The sequence below is a fragment of the Macaca mulatta genome, chromosome 6 (assembly GCF_049350105.2).
Source record: "Macaca mulatta isolate MMU2019108-1 chromosome 6, T2T-MMU8v2.0, whole genome shotgun sequence".
Classification (NCBI taxonomy): Eukaryota; Metazoa; Chordata; class Mammalia; order Primates; family Cercopithecidae; genus Macaca; species Macaca mulatta.
In genome coordinates, this window is record NC_133411.1 from 182596813 (window position 1) to 182617171 (window position 20359).

General features: G+C 49.2%; 1 long non-coding RNA gene across 1 annotated transcript in view; it reads right to left on the reverse strand.

Annotated features, from left to right (window-relative positions):
* The window catches only part of LOC106999042 (uncharacterized), a 34016-nt gene that overhangs the window by 6830 nt on the left and 6827 nt on the right, over positions 1-20359 (reverse strand). The gene's annotated exons all lie outside the window — the stretch shown is intronic.

Consider the following 20359-nt stretch of genomic DNA (forward strand, 5'->3'; position numbering starts at 1 on the left):
GGGTGCTAATGGCATCTAGCAGGTAGTGCCCAGGGAAGCTGCTAATTTCCCACAATGAAAAATTATCCAGCTCAAAATGTCAATAGTGCCGTGTTTCTCACAAGTGCCTGGTTTATAGTGTGTTTACGGCGTGACGGGAGCTGTGCTAAGTGGTCCGTACATGCATGATTGATTTAATCTTCACACTCTTCTTTGAGCTAGGTTTTATCATTACACCCACTTTACAGATGAGGACACTGAGACTCGGAGAGGTGAAGTGACTTGCTCGCGATCCACAGCTGTGGAGGGCAGAGGCCGCACTTGGACTCAGGTCTGCTTGACTTCACCACACCGAATGGTCTTTGTAGGCTCTGTGCTGTGGCAGCAGACAGGGTGTCTGATACAAACCTCATGACAAAGACTTGGTGGGTGGGAAGGGCCTGGATGTGATCTTGGTCATGCCTATCTACCTCTGACACAGTAGGGAGGTCTCCCTGTGACACCTCAGCTTCTGAGCTTGTTGTGAGGTGGGGCAGGAGGGAGCTGACATTGTGGGTGAGGCATCCTCTGTGGCTGGGAAGCTGGCAGCCAACGAAACGCGCGGTGCAGCCGATCCCATTATGTCTGATGGGACGTTCTCAAGCCAAAGCTGGGCTGTTCTTTACAACACCTGGGAGGGTACATTTGTGTTCTCTGCCTGTGCATGCTCGTGTGTGTGAGCTTGGCTGTGTGCACTTACCCATATGCGCCTCGGTGGGTCTATAGACACATGCACAAGTGTGCTCTGTGTCTTTGTGTATAGGTTTGCCTTTGTTCACGTGGTATCTCGTTCTCTATTTGCCTATGTGTTTGACTATACAGGAAAATATGTCTACATGCACATCTCTATCTGATTATATTAGAGCTGGGTGTCCAGGGGTGTGTGTGTGTGTGTGTGTGTGTGTGTGTAGGTGATGGTGAGCTGTGGCTATTGTATCTATGTGTGTATGAAGTGAGTCTGGGTGTGTGTGTGTGCACATATAAAGGTATAATGGTGTGCTTTTATGTACATATATTTTGGACGGACTGTACATGTGTGTCTATATATGTATTTGTGTGTGAATAGTGTGTCTGTACTTAAATGTATACCTGTGACTATGTGAACTGTGTGACTTCGTGTACATGTACATAGAGGTGGCTGGGTGCCATGATTGCTCTGTGTGTGTGTGTGTGTGAGTGTGTGTGTGTGTGATAGAGTGAGAGACAGACTCCAGGCTCTTACCAACACAGAAGCTGCAACAACACTGCTCTTTGTGTGCTCTTTCAGCCTTCAAGAGTGTCACCCTCTCCTTAGGTCAGAAAAGATGAGCACAGGGCGAGGAGCTTGACCCAGGCCCTCCCTCCCCGCCCTCACTGCCCCAGCCTGCCCCCACAGTGCCAGCTGTCAGGGACAGAGGGCCTCAGGCCTCACCCCCCTGCCAGCCAGTCACTAAGGCTAAACATTTACCGAGGCCTGAGGCCATGTTTGCTTAAACCTCCGGGGTCACTGCACACATGCGATCTGTTTTGGATGGCTTCTGTTCTGCAGGCTGAGGGGAGCAGGTGCCGGCTTGGCAAGGGGCTTGGGGTTGCAGCTTCCCTCCGTGAGATGCGCTGCTGAAATCAAAGCTTGCTTCATCTCACAAGAAGCTAAACCTTGGCTATGCGTTCAATGACTTACTCTTTCAGAGGGATGTGTCCTAAACTCTAGCGTCATTGTCAACCACTGTGTATCTTCTGTAACTATACGGACACTTTTCTTTAAATTGATCTGCTTTTATAAGTACCTATTTTAGCTTTATTCAAAGCAAGTTTATCTTATGGAATCAAGGGTCAGATATGCTAATTATAAGTTTATATCTATTTTTATATCCTTAAAACACATGAAAATAAAAAGCATTGAGCCCTCCGTTCCCTCACAGTCTTGCTGGCCTGGTGTCAGGAATGAAAATGCCTCGGAGGCTGCCTCTTGCCTTCTGCTTTAAAGGTGGCAATCTATTTCAGGAGATCTTATTTCCATACAACTTGCCCAGGAAGACACCTTTTGCATAAAATCAGGCAGGTCTGGTGTACCTGGGAGGAAGGTTTCCAAATCCCCAGATGGAGAATGTGTGTTTTCTGGATCTGGCAGGAGGCTGGGGGAGCCTCAGGGTGCAGTGCTGGAGGCTGCAGAGGAGTTTCTCCAGATCTGTGCCTCCCTTCCTCCTTGGTCAGGATCCTCCCCTGAGGACCTGGCTCTGCAGTGTCACTGCCTTGGTAACCCTGAGCAAAGACTCAGGCACAGAGCTTCCTTCCTTTGTGGGGTGGGGACCTGGCGGCGGTGGGGGAGAATAAGAGGGGAGGGGAGAGAAAGGAAGAGGAGAGCAGAACAGAGGGGGAGGGGAGGGGAGGCAGATGCCCAGACAGATGGGCCTGGCCATGGGCTCTGCAGGCCTAATGAATTTCCTTCCTCCACCCTCAGGCAGGTCAGTAAATGAGACCAGCGACAGCATCTGGGATGACTCCAGGATGAGGCTAATAAATCAGGCCTAGAATGAATCCTGCTTCCCTGGAGATGGAAGAGGTAGGCCAGGCAGCAGGGAAGCTGGAAGGGCCCAGAGAAGTTCCAGCAGCAGCCAGCCCTTCGAAGGTGCTGGAAGGAGCTCCCTTCCAACAAGAGTCGGGGGCTTCCAGAGGCGCTGGCTGTGCAGGGTTGAGTCCCAGAGTGGATAGGTGAGTGGGGTGAGTTCTCCCAATGGCCTGGCTTGCTGACCTCTGGGCCTTGGCACAGGGACACCCTCCCCAACTGTCACTTAGTTTATTCCTACGAATCTGCTAGTCTCAGTTCAGGCATCACCTCCTCCTTGAGGGAGGAAGCCTTCCTGGACCATTAGGGGGGCCACACCCACGCACCCCTAAGGTTCCCTGAATTTCTGCCATCAGCCCACCCACCACATCAGGCTGTTTGCACCTCCCCTGGAATGCAAGTTTATGGAAACAGAGATGAGCTGCAGCCCCAGTGGCCAGCGATGTGCCTGGCATCTAGTAGGTGATATTGATATTCACTGATATTATTAATAAGTTGAATGAAAGAGAGGAGAGAGAAGAGAAGGTAGCAAGCGTTGGTAATTCTCTGGGGGAGCAAACCTAACTTGTCCCTGGACAGAGGGGGCTGGAAGAAGTCTATGCCATTCTTGCATCCCAGGGCCCTGGGGCCACTCCGTTGCTCAAGTGTGCCCCCCGCTGCCCCCACCGATGGGGGATGGGACCTCAGGCCAGGTACTCACCTTCCTGAGGCTCAGGAAGTTTCCTTACCAAAAGGAAGCTTCGGGGAAGCCTGGGTTGTGGGGATGACATTAGGTAAGCTATTTGGAAATGCTTTGGGGAGCATCAAAAGTCCTTCACTCCTGTGAGGCGTGAAATCACACCGTCCCTCGGCTGGATGAAACAGGGAAGAACATAGCGTTGAACGGAATTTTGCAGATGAGCAACTGAGTCCAGATGAGGGTGGTGAATTTCCCTGTTCTCATACACTGGTGAGGTAGACCATGGCACTGATAGCCCAGGTTCTGGAGCTAACCTGCCTGGGTCAGAACCTGGTTGTCACTTGGGAGCTGTGTGCCTGTGGGTATGTCATTTACCCTCCCTGAGCCTCTGCTTTCTGTAGGACTAGACTCTGAACAGCAGCTACCTCAGGGCACCGTACAGAGTATGAAACAAGATATTCCTAAAACCACTTGTTTCTTGATTGCCTGCTATGAACCACGCATTGTAGTACTGGAAATTAAGGAGGGAACATATCAGAGAAAAAAAAAAAAAAAGGCCTGCTTTTAGGAAGCAGTATATTCTAGAGGGAAGGAATGAACAATGGAAACCACCTTTTTAAGGTAACAGCATCGGTGTTTTAGCGCTGACAAGTGCTGGGAGGGAAAGGCAAGCTGAGGGCGAGGGGGCATTCATGTGCTTCTGTGTGGGTAAGGTGTGGGGTTTGCAAGCTCGTGTTGGGACACTGGGGAAGTCCTCCCCAAGAAGGTCTTTTGACTAAAGCCCCTGAGCACAGGGCTGGCCAGGAGGGAGCACTCAGCAAAAGGTACTCTCAGAGTAACTAAGAAACAGAGCCACCTCTGTCCACCACTGAAGCACATTTCAGTTCCTGCCAGGGCATCCTCCCCTACCCAGCCCACTGTCCATTGGCTAACTTCCTCCTGCCCTCCTGACTTTGCACAATCTGGGCTACCAGTCCTTCCCAAGGAAAGTCAGCTTCTGTCCCATATCAGAATCATTGCAGGGGTGTGTGTGCGTGCGTGTGTGCGTGCGTGTGTGCGTGCGTGTGTGCGTGCGTGTGTGCGTGCATGCGTGGCTGTGACACTTGCATTTACGGACAATTCTGTACTCATGTGCTCAATGAAGGACAGTATGGTACATATGAGTGGAAGTATGAGGCCTAAATTCAAGGGTACGAATATAATTGTTGAACACATTAATTTGTGTCTATAAATAGGAGTATGCCCGTGAGGGGGTGAGGTTTGCCTGCATGCATGTGCATGTGCACAGGAGGCTATGTGTGCTGGTGCATGTGTGTGCCAGGCGTCTTGGAGAGAGGGGAGCAGCCTGGGTGGGAGGGGCTTCTCTGCGGGTGGATTTCAGATGATAACAGGAGGGTTCTGGGCTCAGCCAGGAATTCTGGGTTTTGCCATGCTAGGCCCAGCTGGGCGAGGCTTGGGCTAGGAAGGGGTTGGAGGTAGAGCCTTCAGAAGGCATTGTGGTGGCCTCTATGTGGTCCACATTTCCATGGAGAAATACCCTAGAACAGCAAGCTGTGGCACCAAAGAGTGTGTTCACAGAGACAAAGAAAGTTTACTATGTTTGCAATTAATAATAGCACCTACTATTACTGGTCACCTTCTAGTATCTTCTCTCTTTTAATGCTCACAAGTTTATAGAAAGAAGGCATTATAATCCTTCTTGTTTTCAGATAAGGAAACTGAGGTGCAGAGAAGGTAAGTGATTTGTCTAGCATCACACACCATAGGTAACAGGGCTGGGACTGTTGCCCAAGCAGCCTCATTCTAGATGTTGCACCTCAGCCGTGGCTCCGGACTGCCTCTGTGCTCCGGGGGCATGCATAATGAGCTATGTAGATGCCACAGGGACTGAGTGGTCCAGGATGGTTGGTTTCCCAAGTCAAGGAAGTTAGGAAGGTGATGTCTGTTTGAGACGATTTAAAGGTCTTGTGGCAGCCTGTCTCAACTCTCAAATTTCTCTCTGATAATTAGTTATCTCTTGATTTTTGATTTGAACATCTTACACTTTCTTTCACCAGAGAGAAACATTCCCCTTCCCTCAGGTCCCACTCAAGAATTCCTAGGGAAATTACAACCTGTTTCTACTTACAGAATACTTCTTACACCAGACATGTAATGTTTATCCTCACCAACAACCCATTATCCAATATTCTCATACCAACTGGATGTCCTACAATTTAACTCAATTCTGACAGTATCTACCTGGAGTTAGCATCACATGCCACAAGTTAAGGGCTCAGTCCCACAAGACTGCCCCCACTTCTGATGCCATTCACAAGTCCTGGGCCTCCTATACTTCCGACCAACTGGCTCTACGTCAGACGTTCCATCCCCAGGTTGATGGTTTGCTACAATAGCGCACAGAACTCAGGAAGGCACTTTGCTTATTATTACTGGGTTACTATAAACGGTACAACTCAGGAACAGCTGGAAGGAAGCCATATGTAGGACAAAGTAAGAAGGACGGGGTACAGATCTTTATGCCCTCTCCAGGTGCACCCACTCCACCCAATGCCCCCACGTGTTCGCTGACATGGAAACTCTCTGAGCCCCACCATCCAGGGATTTTATGGAGGTTTCGTTACTTAGGCATGCTTGATTAAATTATTGGCCAATGGTGATTAATTCAATCTCCAGCCTCTCTCCCCTTCCCAGAGGTTGGAAGGTGGGGCTAAAAGTTCCAAACCTCCAGTCCTGCCTTGGTCTTTCTGGTGACCAGCCCCATCCTGAAGCTGGTTAGAGATCCCAGTTCATTAGCATACAAAAAGATACTCTTAACTACTTTGGAGATTCCAAAGGTCTTAGAAGCTCATGTGTCAGGAACCAGGGACTAAGACTAAATATTATAACAAAAGATGTTCCTGTCACCCCTATCATGTGGAAAATTATAAGGGTTTTAGGAGCTCTGTGCCGGAAACTGAGGAGGAAGAACAAATGCATGTATTTCTTATATGCCAGCATCACAGGAAGTCTCTGATCGGTCTGAATTGGACCAATCAAAACTGTCCTCAAGGTAGGCAATACCAGGATTGGCTCAGTTTGTATTGGACCAATCAACAGTGATGAGGGAGCAGGATCATATGAAACATGGCGTCTTCAGCCAGAGATAGTGTTTGGAGTGGGCAGAGTAAGTTTCAGGAAAAGGAAGTGATGCTGGGAAGACAGGGTCATGATTATCAACTGCACCCAATCTTTGGGCCCAAATGTTGGAATTTTCTTCAGAGGTTTATTTGATCAGACCCCCAAGGTGTTTCAGTTTCTAGAGACACTTATTAAAACTCAAAGAAGCCTGAGAAGATCCACACTGAAGTTGAAATTAGATGCCAAGAGCAATCAGGAAGGAGAAAGAAATAATAGGAATCCAAATGTGAAAAGGGGAAGTCAAGCTATCTCTCTTCACAGACCCTTGATTCTATACCTAGAAAACCCTAAGGACTCCACCAAAAGGCTCCTGTAACTGTTAAATGACTTCAGTAAAGTTTCAGAATACAAAATCTATGCACAAAAATCAGTAACATTCCTATACACCAATAATGATCAAGCTCAGAGCCAAATCAAGAATGCAATAGCATTTATTTCATTTACAGTACACACACACACACTCTACCTGAGAATACAGCTAACCAAGGAGGTAAAAGATATCTACCAGGAGAACTACAAAACACTGCTGAAAGAAATCATAGATGACAAAGACAAATGAAAAAACATTCCATGCTCATAGATTAGAAGAATCAATGTCATTGAAATGGCCATTCTGCCCAAAACCATCTACAGATTCAATGTAACTCCTATCAAACTACCAACATCATTATTCACAGAATTAGAAAAAAAAAAAACTATTCTAAAATTCATGTGAAACCAAAAAAAGAGCCCAAATAGCCAAAGCCAAAACAATCCTAAATGAAAAGAACGATGCCAGGGACATCACATTATCTGACTTCAAACTATACTATAAAGCTACAGAAACTAAAATAGCATGGTACTGGTACAAAAACAGGGACATAGACCAGAAATAAAACCTCACACCTACAGTCATCTGATCTTTGACAAGGCTGACAAAAGTAAGCAATGGGGAAAGGACTTCCTATTCAATAAGTGATGCTGGGATAGTTGGCAAGCCATATGCAGAAGAATTAAACTGGACCCTTACCTTTCACTGTATACAACAATTAACTCAGAGTGGATTAAAGATTTAAATGTAAGACCTCAAACTATAAGAACCCTAGAAACACTGGGCATAGTGACTCACATCTGTAATCCTAGTACTTTGGGAGGCCAAGGCAGGAGGATCACTTGCCAAGTAATCCCTTTTTAATAGGGAGACCCTGCCTCTATTAAAAAAAAACAACAACAAATTAGCCAAGTGTGGTGGTGTGTGCCTGTGTTCCCAGCTACTCGGGAGGCTGAAGTGGGAGGATCACGAGCCTAGGAGGTAGATGTTGCAGTGAGCTGAGATTGCACCACTGCACTCCAGCCTGGGAGACAGAGTGAGACCGTCTCAAAAACAAAACAAAACAAAACAAAACAAAAAAAGAATCCTGGAAAAAACCCTGGAAAACACCATTCTGGACATCAGCCTTGGGAAATAATTTATGATAATAAATTAATAATTTATTGCAACAAAAACAACAATTGACAAAGGGAACCTAATTAAGGAGCTTCTGCACAGCAAAAGAAACTATCAACAGAGTGAAGAGATAACCTATAGAATGGGGGAATTAATTGCAAACTGGGTATTTGACAAAGAGCTTAAACCATTCAACAAGCAAAAACTAAATATCAGAAAGTGGGCAAAAGACATGAACAGACACGTCCCATAAGTGGCCAAAAAAACTATGAAAAAATGCTGCACACCATTAATCATAAAAGAAGTGCAAATCGAAACCACAACAAGTCGCCATTTCACACCAGTTCGAAGGGCTATTATTAAATGTCAAAACCCCACAAATACTGACGAGGCTGTGGAGAAAATGGAACGCTTATCCACTGCTGGTAGGAATGTAACTTGGTTCAGCCACTGTAGAAAGCAGTTTGGAGATTTCTCAAAGAGCTCGAGACAGAATTACCATCTGACCTAGCAACCCCATTAGTGGGTAAATATCCAAAAGAAAACAAAAAGGCACATGCACTCCCCTGTTTATCACAGCACTATTCACAATAGCAAAGATAAGAAATCAATCTAAGTGGCCATCAACAGTGGACTGGATAAAGAAAATATGCTACATATACACCATGGAATATTATGCAGCCATAGAAAAGAATAAAATTATGTTCTCTGCAACAACATGGATGAAGCTGGAGGCCATTATTGTAGGCAAATTAACCCAGGAGCAGAAAATCAAATACCACATGTTCTCACTTAAGTGGGAGCTAAACATTGGCTACTCATGGACATAAAGATGGGAACACTGTGCACTGGGGACTACTAGAGTGGGGAGGGAGAGAGAGGAGCAAGGGCTGAAAAACCAACTGTTGAGTATACGACGCTTAGTACCTGGGTAACAGGATCATTTGTACTCCCAACCTCGGCTTCACACAATATTCCCGGGTAGCAAATTTGCACATGTACAACCTGAATCTAAAATAAAAGTTGAAAGAAAAGAAGAAAGACATTCGCTGCCAAGGATCTGACAGCAAAATCCTATGGTAGTGGGATGAGACCTGACGCCTATGAGATGGCTTTGCAATTTGGCCCCAGGACCTGTCAATGCATCCATGAAACGGCTTGGGAGAAGACTTTGGAGCCAAGCAGAGCTAGATCAGATCTCCACATAGCTCTTCTAGGAGCTGGCTGTGTGGCCTTGGGCAAGTCACCTCACCACTCTGAGCCCCTGTAAAATCAAAAGCTGAAAGCAGCAGGGCTATTCCCAGGCCTTCCAATGAGGTCAGTTACCTTATCCACACCTTCGCGTTGCTCATTAAACAGCTGCTGCTGGGCATTTTCTTTATGTTAACCTGGTTGGTCCTTATGCTTTGGTGACCACTTCATGAATCCTGTGAGCTATCCCTAACCAGAAAATGAGACCACATGTTCCTCTGGGGAAGCGAGTATTCTGCTCTCCTGATCTCCCCTTTATCCTAGAGGTAGCAGGGTGAAGTCAAACAGGAATAAGCTTTGAAGTCAGGTGGAACTGGACTTGAATCCCACTTCTGTCGCCAACTAGACATGCGACCATGGGGAAGTCACTTCTCTTCTCTCATCCAATCTGTAAAAGATAGATAATTCTTCCCTTCAAAGCTGAGCATGAGAATTAAATGCAGTAACATGTGCAACTGCCTAACATACAGAGTCTGCTCAACCACTGATTTTGGAAAACCATATTGAGCACATACTATCCATTTACTCGGCAGGTATTTATGGAGCCCCTCCCGTGTGCCAGGAATCTTCCTAGGTGAATTCCACATATAAAACAGACAGGCTGTCTTTCAGCCTGCAGCTCCCATTCTTGCATAGGGGATAAGACGTAGACAATCAACTAATAGGTAAATAAACACCTGGTGTCAAGTAGGGACACGTTCTTTGAGGAAAAACAAAGGGTGTGGGGATAGTGAGCGAAAAGGTGGGTGTGTAGAGCAGAGGATGTGTTGTGAGTTCAAATACTACACGTTGGCATAGGAATTGCCAGGGATACAGAAAGAGATGGAGCCCCTTCTTCCAGGAACTGGCATGCCAGGCAGAAAATAGTGTGGTTAGAACTGAAACGGAAGAGTGCAGCTCTAATCACTGTGCAGGGTCTCTCGACAGGTCCATGGGCTTAGTGTATCCTGGCTCTGTCCGGAGCCCCCATCCTCGCCTGGGAGGAAGTTAATGCTTATCACAATCCAAGTGGGATTCAGAAATCCACTTAGCAACATCCCGGTCCTCTGAATGCTCTAGGCACTTCCTTGGATACTTGTGGGATGAAGACAGTAATCTCCCCAGTCCACTCGCTATCCACCTGCCACTCTTCCTACTCCAGGGTGCCCTGGACAGAGGTGAGACCTCACATTCGGGCAGTTCAGAGTCAGATCTCACTTGAATCCTCACTCGGTGCCTACTGGTTGTGTGATCTTGGGCAGGACCCTCCAAGTGGCCGAGCCTCGCATTCTTCATCTGTGAAACTGGGATAAGAATGGCATACATAGAGCATTTCTAAACCTCTTCTCCCAGGTCCAACCCTTGAGAGTTTCTGCTCCCCCGCTCACCAACTCTCCCTCCAATCGTGAGTTCTCAACCATGCAGCCTGGCCAACAGGTCTGTGTTCCTCCTCAGCCTTCCGGGAGCTGTTGAGGGCAGGAGAGGGCGTGGCATTCTCAGGCAAAAAACAAAATGCGGTCTTGGCTTTGTTATTCAGTTGTGTGACCTCGGAAACCTCGTGCCGTCTCTGACCCTTAACTTCCCCATCTGTCAGCCACGTGGTATAATAACCCCTGCCTCCCAGGCAGGTGGTGAGGGTTATTGGAAAGAATGCAGAGAAATTACTGGAAACATCTCAGATGTCTGATAAGTGGCAAGTGTTATCTTTCCTTTTAGTCTTCCCTACTTGATCTCCAAATGAGTCACATTTATTCAGCGCTCACTGTGGAGCAGGCTTTACTTACATGATCCCATTTAACCTGCACAACATTCCTGGCTGTTGGTATTTTCATTATCTGCTCTATATCTGAGCTAACCGGGCACACAGAGGTAAGGCAATTTGCTCCAAGCACCCTAATTAGGAAGTGATGGGTTCAACATTCAGACCCCAGCATCTGTCTCCAGAGCCTGTGATCTATCCACCGCAGTGCTCTCTGCCTCTCCTCTATCAAACCATCCTGATCATTGTTTTTCTGTGCATAATGACTGTTTGACCCCCAGAGCCTCTGCCATGAAAAGAAGAAGCATTGAAGGCCCAGAGGAGGAGCCTGGTCCTGCTCTATCTCAATGCACTACCAGAATTCTCTGCAAAGCTTTTGTCCTGACTGCTGTGTCTGGCACAGTGTGAGATTCTGAATGAGGCCATCCCTGTCCTCAAGGAGCTCAGAGTCTGGTGGCAGAATAGCAGAGGGTGGCTTGACAGCCACATGCAGGCTGTCAAGTCCAGCAGCCTGGATTGGAAACTCAGCTGTAGCACTTACCAGCTGTGGACATTTGGGTAAGTCTCTGAGTCTCAGTTTCCTCATCTGTCAAGTAGGGATAATAACGCCAGTCCCTCCGGAGAGGGCTGTTGGAGTTAGGGCATACACTCGGCCCCCAGGGAGTACCTGACAATAGTGTTCTTAGAGCAGGAGATGCCAGCATGCTCTTCCTTGCACACAGGTCAGCATGGGACACCTGCTACAACCAGACAGCTACCAACAGGCTAAGAGGTTTATTAAGCACCTATTAAGTGCCTCAGGGTTAGCAATTATAATCTCATCCGATCTTTGCAGTAACTGCGGGGTGGCAATTACTACCTACAAGTTACAGATGAAAAGCTTCAGCTGAGGGAGGCGATCAGCCAAGGCCACATGGTGGGGTGCGCGGGAGCTCAGACTCGGTTTGTTGCACCCTGTAGGCTCCTGAGCAGAGGAAGGGTCTCAAGAAAGAGCCTCTGCTGCTTGGTGGGGTCTTCACGGCATTGCCGGTCAAGCCTCTTCTTTTCCCTCACTGGCTTCTTATCCTTTGCTTCCCAGGGGCAGTTCCCCAGGCATCCATGAGGGCCTCTCTGCTCTTCTCCTCGGAGAGCTCATCTGCCTTAGAGCTTCCAGGACCCTCCGCCCCCCCCACCAGCCCTCTTTATTTCAGGAGCCACGTTCCTCAGCGCACCCGGCCTGTTCTCGCTCAGGTGCCCAGCGACTCAGTACAATCGAGCAGGGGCCCATGAAGAATTGAGCATTGTTTGTCAGAACCTTCTCATCTTTCCCGTCACATGCTCCTGCTCATGTTCCCCAGGGCCCAGTCTAGCTGCTGAGCTGACTGACTCTGCTTCCATCTCCTGCCCTCCCACACATCTGCAGCCAAGTCCAGCTGGTCCTAGCTACCACTGCACTAACATTCAGACCTTCACCTCCCCACAGGCCCCTCCCCTCACCCAGCCCAGCTGGGACCTGGCCTGGCCCACTCCATGCCTCAACCTGCTCTTACTTAAAGCTGTCTCCCACCCTGGCCGGCATTCCAGCATCTCCAGTGTCTAATCATGAGATGATTCCTTACCAAATGCTGTTTCCGCTTGTGACTTGCCTTCTTTAAACACTGTGTTTCTTCCTGACACTTACAGAAAACGTAACTTATTTTCCTCCTGCTTCTTCAAAAAGTAGCTAATGAAAATCTGTTGTATTAATCAGGGATCGCCAGAAAAATAGAGCTGATAGGGGGGTGCGTGTATTCGAAAGAGATTTGCCTTAAGGAATCGGCTCACGCAATTATGGGGGCTGGCAAGTCCAGAATCCGCAGTGCAGATTGGCAACATCTGGGGACATTTTTGGCTGTCACAATTCAGGGACTGCTAATGGCCTCCGGTGGGCAGGGACTGGGGATGCTGTAAACATTCTACAAGGCACAGGACAGCTGCCCACAACAAAGAATGACCTGGCCCAAATGTCCACAGAGGTTGAGCAGAGCTGTTGCAGCAGACTCCCCCTTCCTGGGACCACAACTGCTGCTCAGACCCCTTCCCCTAGGCACAGTCCTGACTTGGATTCTCAGCTCTGAAGTGGACAAGTCTCCAACCCAAGGCAAAGTATATCACGTAGCCACACCTCCACCTTCAGCATCCAGAACCACTGCGTCTAATATGGTAGCCACCAGCCACATGTGACCATGGAGCACTTGAAATGTGCAAGTCCACATTGAGAGGTGCTGTGAAGATAAAAGACACAGCAGATTTCTGAGACTTAGGAAGAAAAAGGAACATAAAACATCACAGTAGGCCTGGCGTGGCGGCTCACACCTGTAATCTTAGCACTTTGGGAGGCTGAGGCTGGTGGATCGCTTGAGCCCAGGAGTTTGAGGCCAGCCTGGGCAACATGGTGAAACCCCATCACTACAAAAAATACAAAAATTAGCTGGGTGTGGTGGCAGGCACTTGTGGTCTTAGCTACTCAGGAGGCTGAGGTGGGAGGATCACCTGAGCCTGGGAGTTAGAGGCTACAGTAAGCCGAGATCGCACCACTGCACTCCAGCCTAGGTGACAGAGTAAGACCATGTCTCAAAAAAGAAAAAATCACAGCAATCATCTTTATCAGTTTTTTGTTTTGTTTTGTTTTCTTTTCTTTTCTTTTTTTTTTTTTTTTGAGACAGAGTCTCGCTCTGTCACCCAGGCTGTAGTGCAGTAGTGCGATCTCAGCTCACTGCCAGCTCCGCCTCCCGGGTTCACGCCATTCTCCTGCCTCAGCTTCCCAAGTGGCTGGGACTACAGGTGCCCGCCACCATGCCCGGCTAATTTTTTTTGTTGTTTTTGTATTTTTAGTAGAGATGGGGTTTCACAGTGTCAGCCAGGATGGTTTCCATCTCCTGACCTCGTGATCCGCCCACCTCGGCCTCCCAAAGTGCTGGGATTACAGGTGTGAGCCACCACGCCCGGCCCATTTTTATCATTTTTAGATTGATTCCTGTTGAAATAATATTTTGAATGCATGACGTGAAATAAAATGTATGGTTAAAGTTCATTGTACCTGTTTCTGCCTTTTATTAGTGTGGATACTAGAGATGTTAAAATAATTATGTGACTGGCTGTCTCTGGAGAGACCAGGCCCATCATGAGATGGGTGTGTGAGAGATGTGGAATGACCTTTCTGTTGCCAGGCACATAGGGAATGCTCTTTGCATCTTCTGGGAATCTGAATTTTCTTTTCTTTTTTTTTTTTTTCTGAGATAGAGTTTCCCTCTTGTTGCCCAGGTTGGAGTGCAGTGGTGCGATCTTGGCTTACTGCAACCTCCACCTCCCGAGTAGCTGGGATTACAGGTGTGCACCACCACGCCCAGCTAATTTTTGTATTTTTAGTAGAGATGGGGTTTCACCATGTTGGCCAGGCTGGTCTCAAACTCCTGACCTCAGGTGATCCACCTGTCTGGGCCTCCCAAAGTGCTGGGATTACAGGCATGAGCCACTGAGCCCAGCCTGAATTTTTAAAATCTGTGAAGACCTCCTTCCCGTGAAGTCCTCTCCAACCTGGGTTCCAGAGATTTCATCTCACTGATAACCAGGTCCTGTCTTTCTTTTCATCTCCTTAGCTCCGCGTCCCAGCATCTGCACCAGAGCCTGAGAGGTCACAGTTGCTCAGTGCATTTATGTGTAAAGGGAACAGTAGTTACTCCACTCTCTAACCCAACGCAGGGAAGTCTAGCTAACGTTTCTTTCACGCCTGAATTTGGGTTAGTCCTGTGCCTGTTTTCTGCATTCTCGGTTAACCAAGGAGGTGGGAAATGTGACCACCCTTCCTTATCAGCTCCCCGCAGCTCCCTGGCATAATTTTCCGCTCATGGCTCTCACTTTGCAAACGTGTTCGTTGTCATAGAAAATTCAGAGGTGAGTTGGAAGTTGGTACTGCCTGGTTACCATGGCAATGCCAGCTGCCGCTGCCTCCACAGTGAGCCAAGAGCGGCCATGGTGCTGACCAATGGGGTCGGAGCCTCTGAGAACAAAACACCTGGGATCCATCCCAGTCTCCTCTAATGCCAACCTTCTCCTGGCCCTCAACACTGCCCTGTTTTCCCAGGGGTGCCCATCCTGCAGCCAACCTGCTGGTACAATGCATGGAGCCCGCTCCGCGGAGGTGGAGGCCTGCACTGCCCTTGCCAGCCACCCCTGAGGTGGTGGAGACCTGCTAGGTGACACTCAAAGTCATGAGTGAGTCGCTTCCTGTGCCTGCCTTCGAGATGCTGGCCGAGAGCCGCGCCCGGTGGGCTTGTGCTTCCTTAGTGACTGTCGGCAGAAATTTCCCACTGTGGAAAGAGCTATCTTGGAGCTAATGTAACAACGTCTTTTCTCATTTGTGGGTGATGAAAGAAAAGGACTCCCAGGGACCATGTTCCTGAAAAACAGGAAAAGGTCAACAGCTTCAGCGTCTTCAGGGCCTTTGCCATTCCAGGCTGTATGCAGGTGGCGCATGGCGAGGGCTGCTCAATGGCTGGCACAGCACTTCGGGGGACACCTGGGTCACCTCGTTTGATCTTTACCAGCATCCTGTGAAACAGATAGGACCACCATGCCCACTTCATAAATGGGGAACCTGAGGCTTGGTGAGGGCAAAGAAGGTGGTGCCAAGGCAGCACCGCTGGCAGGCGCCGGCGCCTGGCTTGGGAGGGAAGAAGCGTCACGGCAGGGCCTGAGGTCTTATGTGGCTCCGCTGCTCTGCTGTGAACAAGTGTGAGGGTGGAGATCTTCCCCAATTTACATAAAAGGAGGCTCGGGTGGCAAAGCCAGGATGTGACACCTGCTCTGTCGTGTCCCAGACTTTGCTGAGCTGTGTCAGACACAGGGCTGTCCTGCTGTGAGCGGGCACTTTGCAAGCAGGAAACCCCCTCCTGAGTTCTAACGCATGGCCAAAACATGATACGAGGGGTCCCACGGGGCGGGGAGACCCAGATTCCAGCCAGAGCTCGGAGTGGAGGTCGTGACATGAGCGTGGAAGAGGCAGCTACCCCCACGGCCCCCATGCAGAATCAGAAGCAGGTGACGCTGAGAGGGGCTGAGAATGCTTACCCTGCTGTGGTGGCAGCTTTTTCTGTGCCATGCGGGCCCCAGCAGTTGCTCAAGGACCTTAGTCATAGCTCCTCGGCCCACACAGCTGCATCCAAACCCCTGCCCACTGCAATCCCTTCCAAACAAGGACCCAAGGCCCAGCTGAAAAAGCATGGCTCTCTTCCCAAAGAACCACCTGGATGTTCCGGGGAGGAAGCTGTGTGGGGGAGAAGTTTTCCGAGGATTGTCAGAGGGAGGTGATCTGAGACACAGCCTGGCACGGGGGCCTAGAGGCAGTTCGCTTCCCTAGGGATTTATACCCCAAAGAAACGCACAGGTGCGCAAAGAAAGAAAAGCAAAGTCAAGAGCCCAAATTTGCACCCCTGATGTTCCCAGGCCACTCAGGTTTCTGATGTCACCCTGTGCTTTAATATCCAAAATGATGCCTCACGTTCCTGTCTCACCCACATATTTTTTTTGTGGGAGGGACGCCTGGTTGGGCCATAGCCAAACCTGTTTCTTCCTGTTCCTCATGGACTCTCTCAGCTCCAGAATGGAACTGCCTCTTCCTTTATTTCCCCTGGGGAAGAAAACAGGCGTTTAGTTTCCCTCACACCTTAGTCGGAAGCCCACGCCACCGTTCTCAGGTGTGGTGAGCTTTGAGAAATTTGCTTCACTTCTGGAAGCCTCCATTTTCTCCTCTATGAAACAGCAAATTACACTTGTTTCTCCTGGTTGTCGGGGGATCACGTGAGAGATGGAGGTGAAAGTCCCAGCTTAGCACCTGGCCCATGACCAGTATTCAGCCTGGTTCTCTCTCATCTCCCCTTCGCCCTCTCCAGAGCCAGCACGTGTGTGGTCTGGAGACAGCTGAGCTGGTGGTCTCTCCCAGGGGCCTCTGCAGGCCTGGATGCTGACTGCCCCTCTTTCCGTCAGAGCCATGAGCTGTGAGCCGTGCCGGGTTGCCCCAGCCAGCCCCCGCTTCTCATTACAGAGCCGGCCTGTAATTAGACTGTCGCCTGGCTTCAGAGAATGTGCCTGTCAGCAACCCGGCTCCTCCGCCTCTGCAGAGGCCCCTTTGCTCGCTGGCAAGACCTCATCTCCGTGCACAGAGCCATCCTTGGAAATGAGGTGATGTCTGTTCTTCCTGTGACCCTCTTTCACTTGGGGTCAGCTGAGACCAGACCTGCAGGACATGGATGGATGGAGAGGCGGGTGACAGAGCACAGACTGCAGTCCAGGCAAGGAGGGCGAGGAAGGGATCCGGAAAGAGACCTCTGCAACGTCTTCTGCTAGGCTGCCAGGCCACTGCGCTGCAGATGCTGAAGCCAGTTAGGTTTTCTTGGGGTTTCCTGACATAACTGTCCTCACCCTGCCATCTCAGCCTGAGAGGGAGGAGTGAAGGATACAAGGGTCAGGCAGACCTGGCCTGAATCCTGGTTTTGCCTCTTACTAGCTGTGTGACCTTTGACAAGTGACTTCCCTGTTCTGGGCCTCAAATTCTCTATCTGTAAAAATGGGGCAAATGACACTTCAGAAGCTTGTTATGATGATTAAGTAGATGCAAAACACTTGGATACACTAATGACTCCAAATAACACACGATAGCTGTTATCTTCTTTAGCCGGGTTCCATCCTGTTTCCTTCCTAAATAGGCACAGCATTTGGCTGTGCTTTTGCCCATGCAGGTTCCTCTCCCCTGATATCAATATCCTGCATGATTTGTTTAGCAAACTCCTATTGATTCTCCAAGGCCCAGCTCAAATGTCCCTTCCTCTGAAGCCTTCCCTGACTCCCCAAGCGGCTGGTGACTTTGTCATCTATACTCCAAGAGTAATTTGCTTTTGCTTTTGATGCAATCCAGTCATATTGCATGGTAATTATTGTAACTGTACCCACTGCTGCCCAACCCACCGCCCTGCCCTCCCCACCCTGTGCCCACAATCCTTGCTGTGCCCTGAGCCCTTGGCTAGGCTGTGACATCATGAAAGATAAGGCCTCTACTTGTTCTTCCTGGTAATTCACAGAGTGGATGTTTTGTGATTCTTTAGTTGAATGAATACATGACTGCTGGAAACAAATAAATGGACAAATGGATGATTACAGGGAACATTAAACATTGATATAAGAAAAGCATAGGTTCAAGGAAACTGTGCCCTTTTCCCCACATATTGCTTTATTCAAGCCCAGGCTGGGTGAAACGTTCGGGAATAAGGAAGGCTATATTCTGCCTGGCGAGAGACCACCTAGGATGGAGGATCATGGAAAGAAACTGGAGACAAAGGAGGAATTCTAGGCTCATCTGCCCCGGGATCTGCTGAGTGACCTCAGGCCAGTCTCTTGGCCTCTCTCTGCGGCAGCACAGAAGGCTTCATAAAGGCCCCACCGCTGGGGCTGGGGGAAGAAACCCATGGTCTGAAGAATGTAGAGGCCAAGCTAAGGCCAGTCATGGCCGACGCCCTTTCACGAAGGCCCCACTCCTTGACCCATGACAGCAGAGACTGGTGACACCTGCCAGCCCCACCCTGGAGAAGGAAGGGCCTCAATCACAGTCACGGCTATGAGCTGGAATGTTTCCAAGAAAGGCCCCTGCGGAAGGAGCCAGGCACTGGCTGCTGGATGGAGCATTAGTTGTAGATACAGGGTGTGCAGGTCTGGACCTGACCACACCCCAGCATCACAGAGGCCACTTGCTCCCAGTCCAAACAGGCCTTCTGTCACCTCCTAGCACACTCCAATTCTTCCGAACTCTGCAGGCTTTGTGCTCGCTGCTCCCCTGGGCTGGCCCTTTCTCCTCATTCTGGCCACATTGTAAAGTCATCTCGTTAGGGACCTCCTTTAACCGCCCCACCTAAATTGCCTCTCTCATTCCTGGTCTCTCTTCAGTCACTCTCTACTTCTCCACCTGATTTTATTGTCTTCCCAGCACTCACCCCACCCTGAACCATCTCATCTGCTTCTGTGTTTACTGCCTGACTCTCCTTTATACCCTCAGTTGTGAGTCAATGACCCGGTCTCTCCTGGTGAGGTTTATCCCCGAGTCTTAGCACAGAGACTAGAACAGACTGGGCCACAGGGGTTCAGTGAATGTTTGTTAAGCGAATGAGTGAGCTATGAATAAGTAAGTGGGTGGATGGATGGATGGATGGATGGATGGATGGATGGATGGATGAGTGGGCCAAACTGAACCTCAGTGGGAACAGGCCTCCATATGTGATACCAGGCCAATAGGCTATGGGTTTTCTCAAGTGCATCTTGACAGTTGGGTCCTGTGCTGAGACCTTGGAGCCCCACCATGGGCTCTGGAGGGTCCAATTTTTGGCTATACCCTCAGTTGCCAGCACAGGGCCAGAGTCGATGTCCAGAAACTGGGCATGCCTATGTCCAGTGGATGAACAGAGTCAAATTCCTGTAGCAGGAGCGATTGGGAAGTAGTTAAAAGCATGACTCAGGAGTCAGGAGTTGATGACCTGGGTTCAAATCTCAGCCATGACACTTTCTCACTCAATGAGAGACAGAGCACGTTTCTTACCCTCTCTGGGCTCCAATTTCCTTAAGTACCAAACAGATGATACTGGTAGTTATCCCATGGGGATATTGTGAAGACAGAGTGAGACAATGCATAGAAAGTGCTGGCACTCCATAAGGGCGCAACACTCTAACATCAGAGCCCATGGCTCCAGCACCTGCTCAGGGCCTGGCCACAGCAGGCACCTGGTAGGTGCTTATTAGGTGAGCAATGAACTCATGTGAAAAGCGATGCCACCTTCAACCTCCCTCTCAGGCCATCCAGTGTCTTCTTCAGTTGAGACCCCTCCAACACCTCCCTTTGCTGCACCTGCACTGCCACCCTACCCTGAGCTATAGCTACATCCTGGCATGGTGTGCTGGAGAGAAGGGCGGGACCACATTGATTTGGTTTGCTTGGTCAGAGAGTTCATTTGGCAAGCATGGTCCTGTTGCCTACTCTGCGAGCAGTGTGAAACTGAATTAAGGAACAGAATCCCAAAATATCGGGGATCATCACAGACTCTCTCAGTTGGGAGGAGACATTCAGGCTTTTCTCCTTCAAGGACGGGGAAACTGAGGCCCAGCTTGGGAAGCAGACTTGCAAATTGATGGTAGAACTGGGACTCACTCCTTGACGCCTTGGCTTCCAGAGCTGCAGCCCTAAAGGGAGTGCTGTCCTCAGAAAGGAAGCCTTATTGTGTCCTGAGAAAAACTCAGGTCATACTTGGAGAGTTTTAATTTGTTTAAAAAGGCTATGACCGGCCGGGCGCGTTGGCTCACGACTGTAATCCCAGCACTTTGGGAAGCCGAGGCGGGCAGATCACTAGGTCAAGAGATCGAGACCATCCTGGCCAACATGGTGAAACCCCGTCTCTACTAAAACTACAAAAAAACAAAAACAAAAACAAAAACACATTAGCTGTGTGCGCCTGTAATCCCAGATAC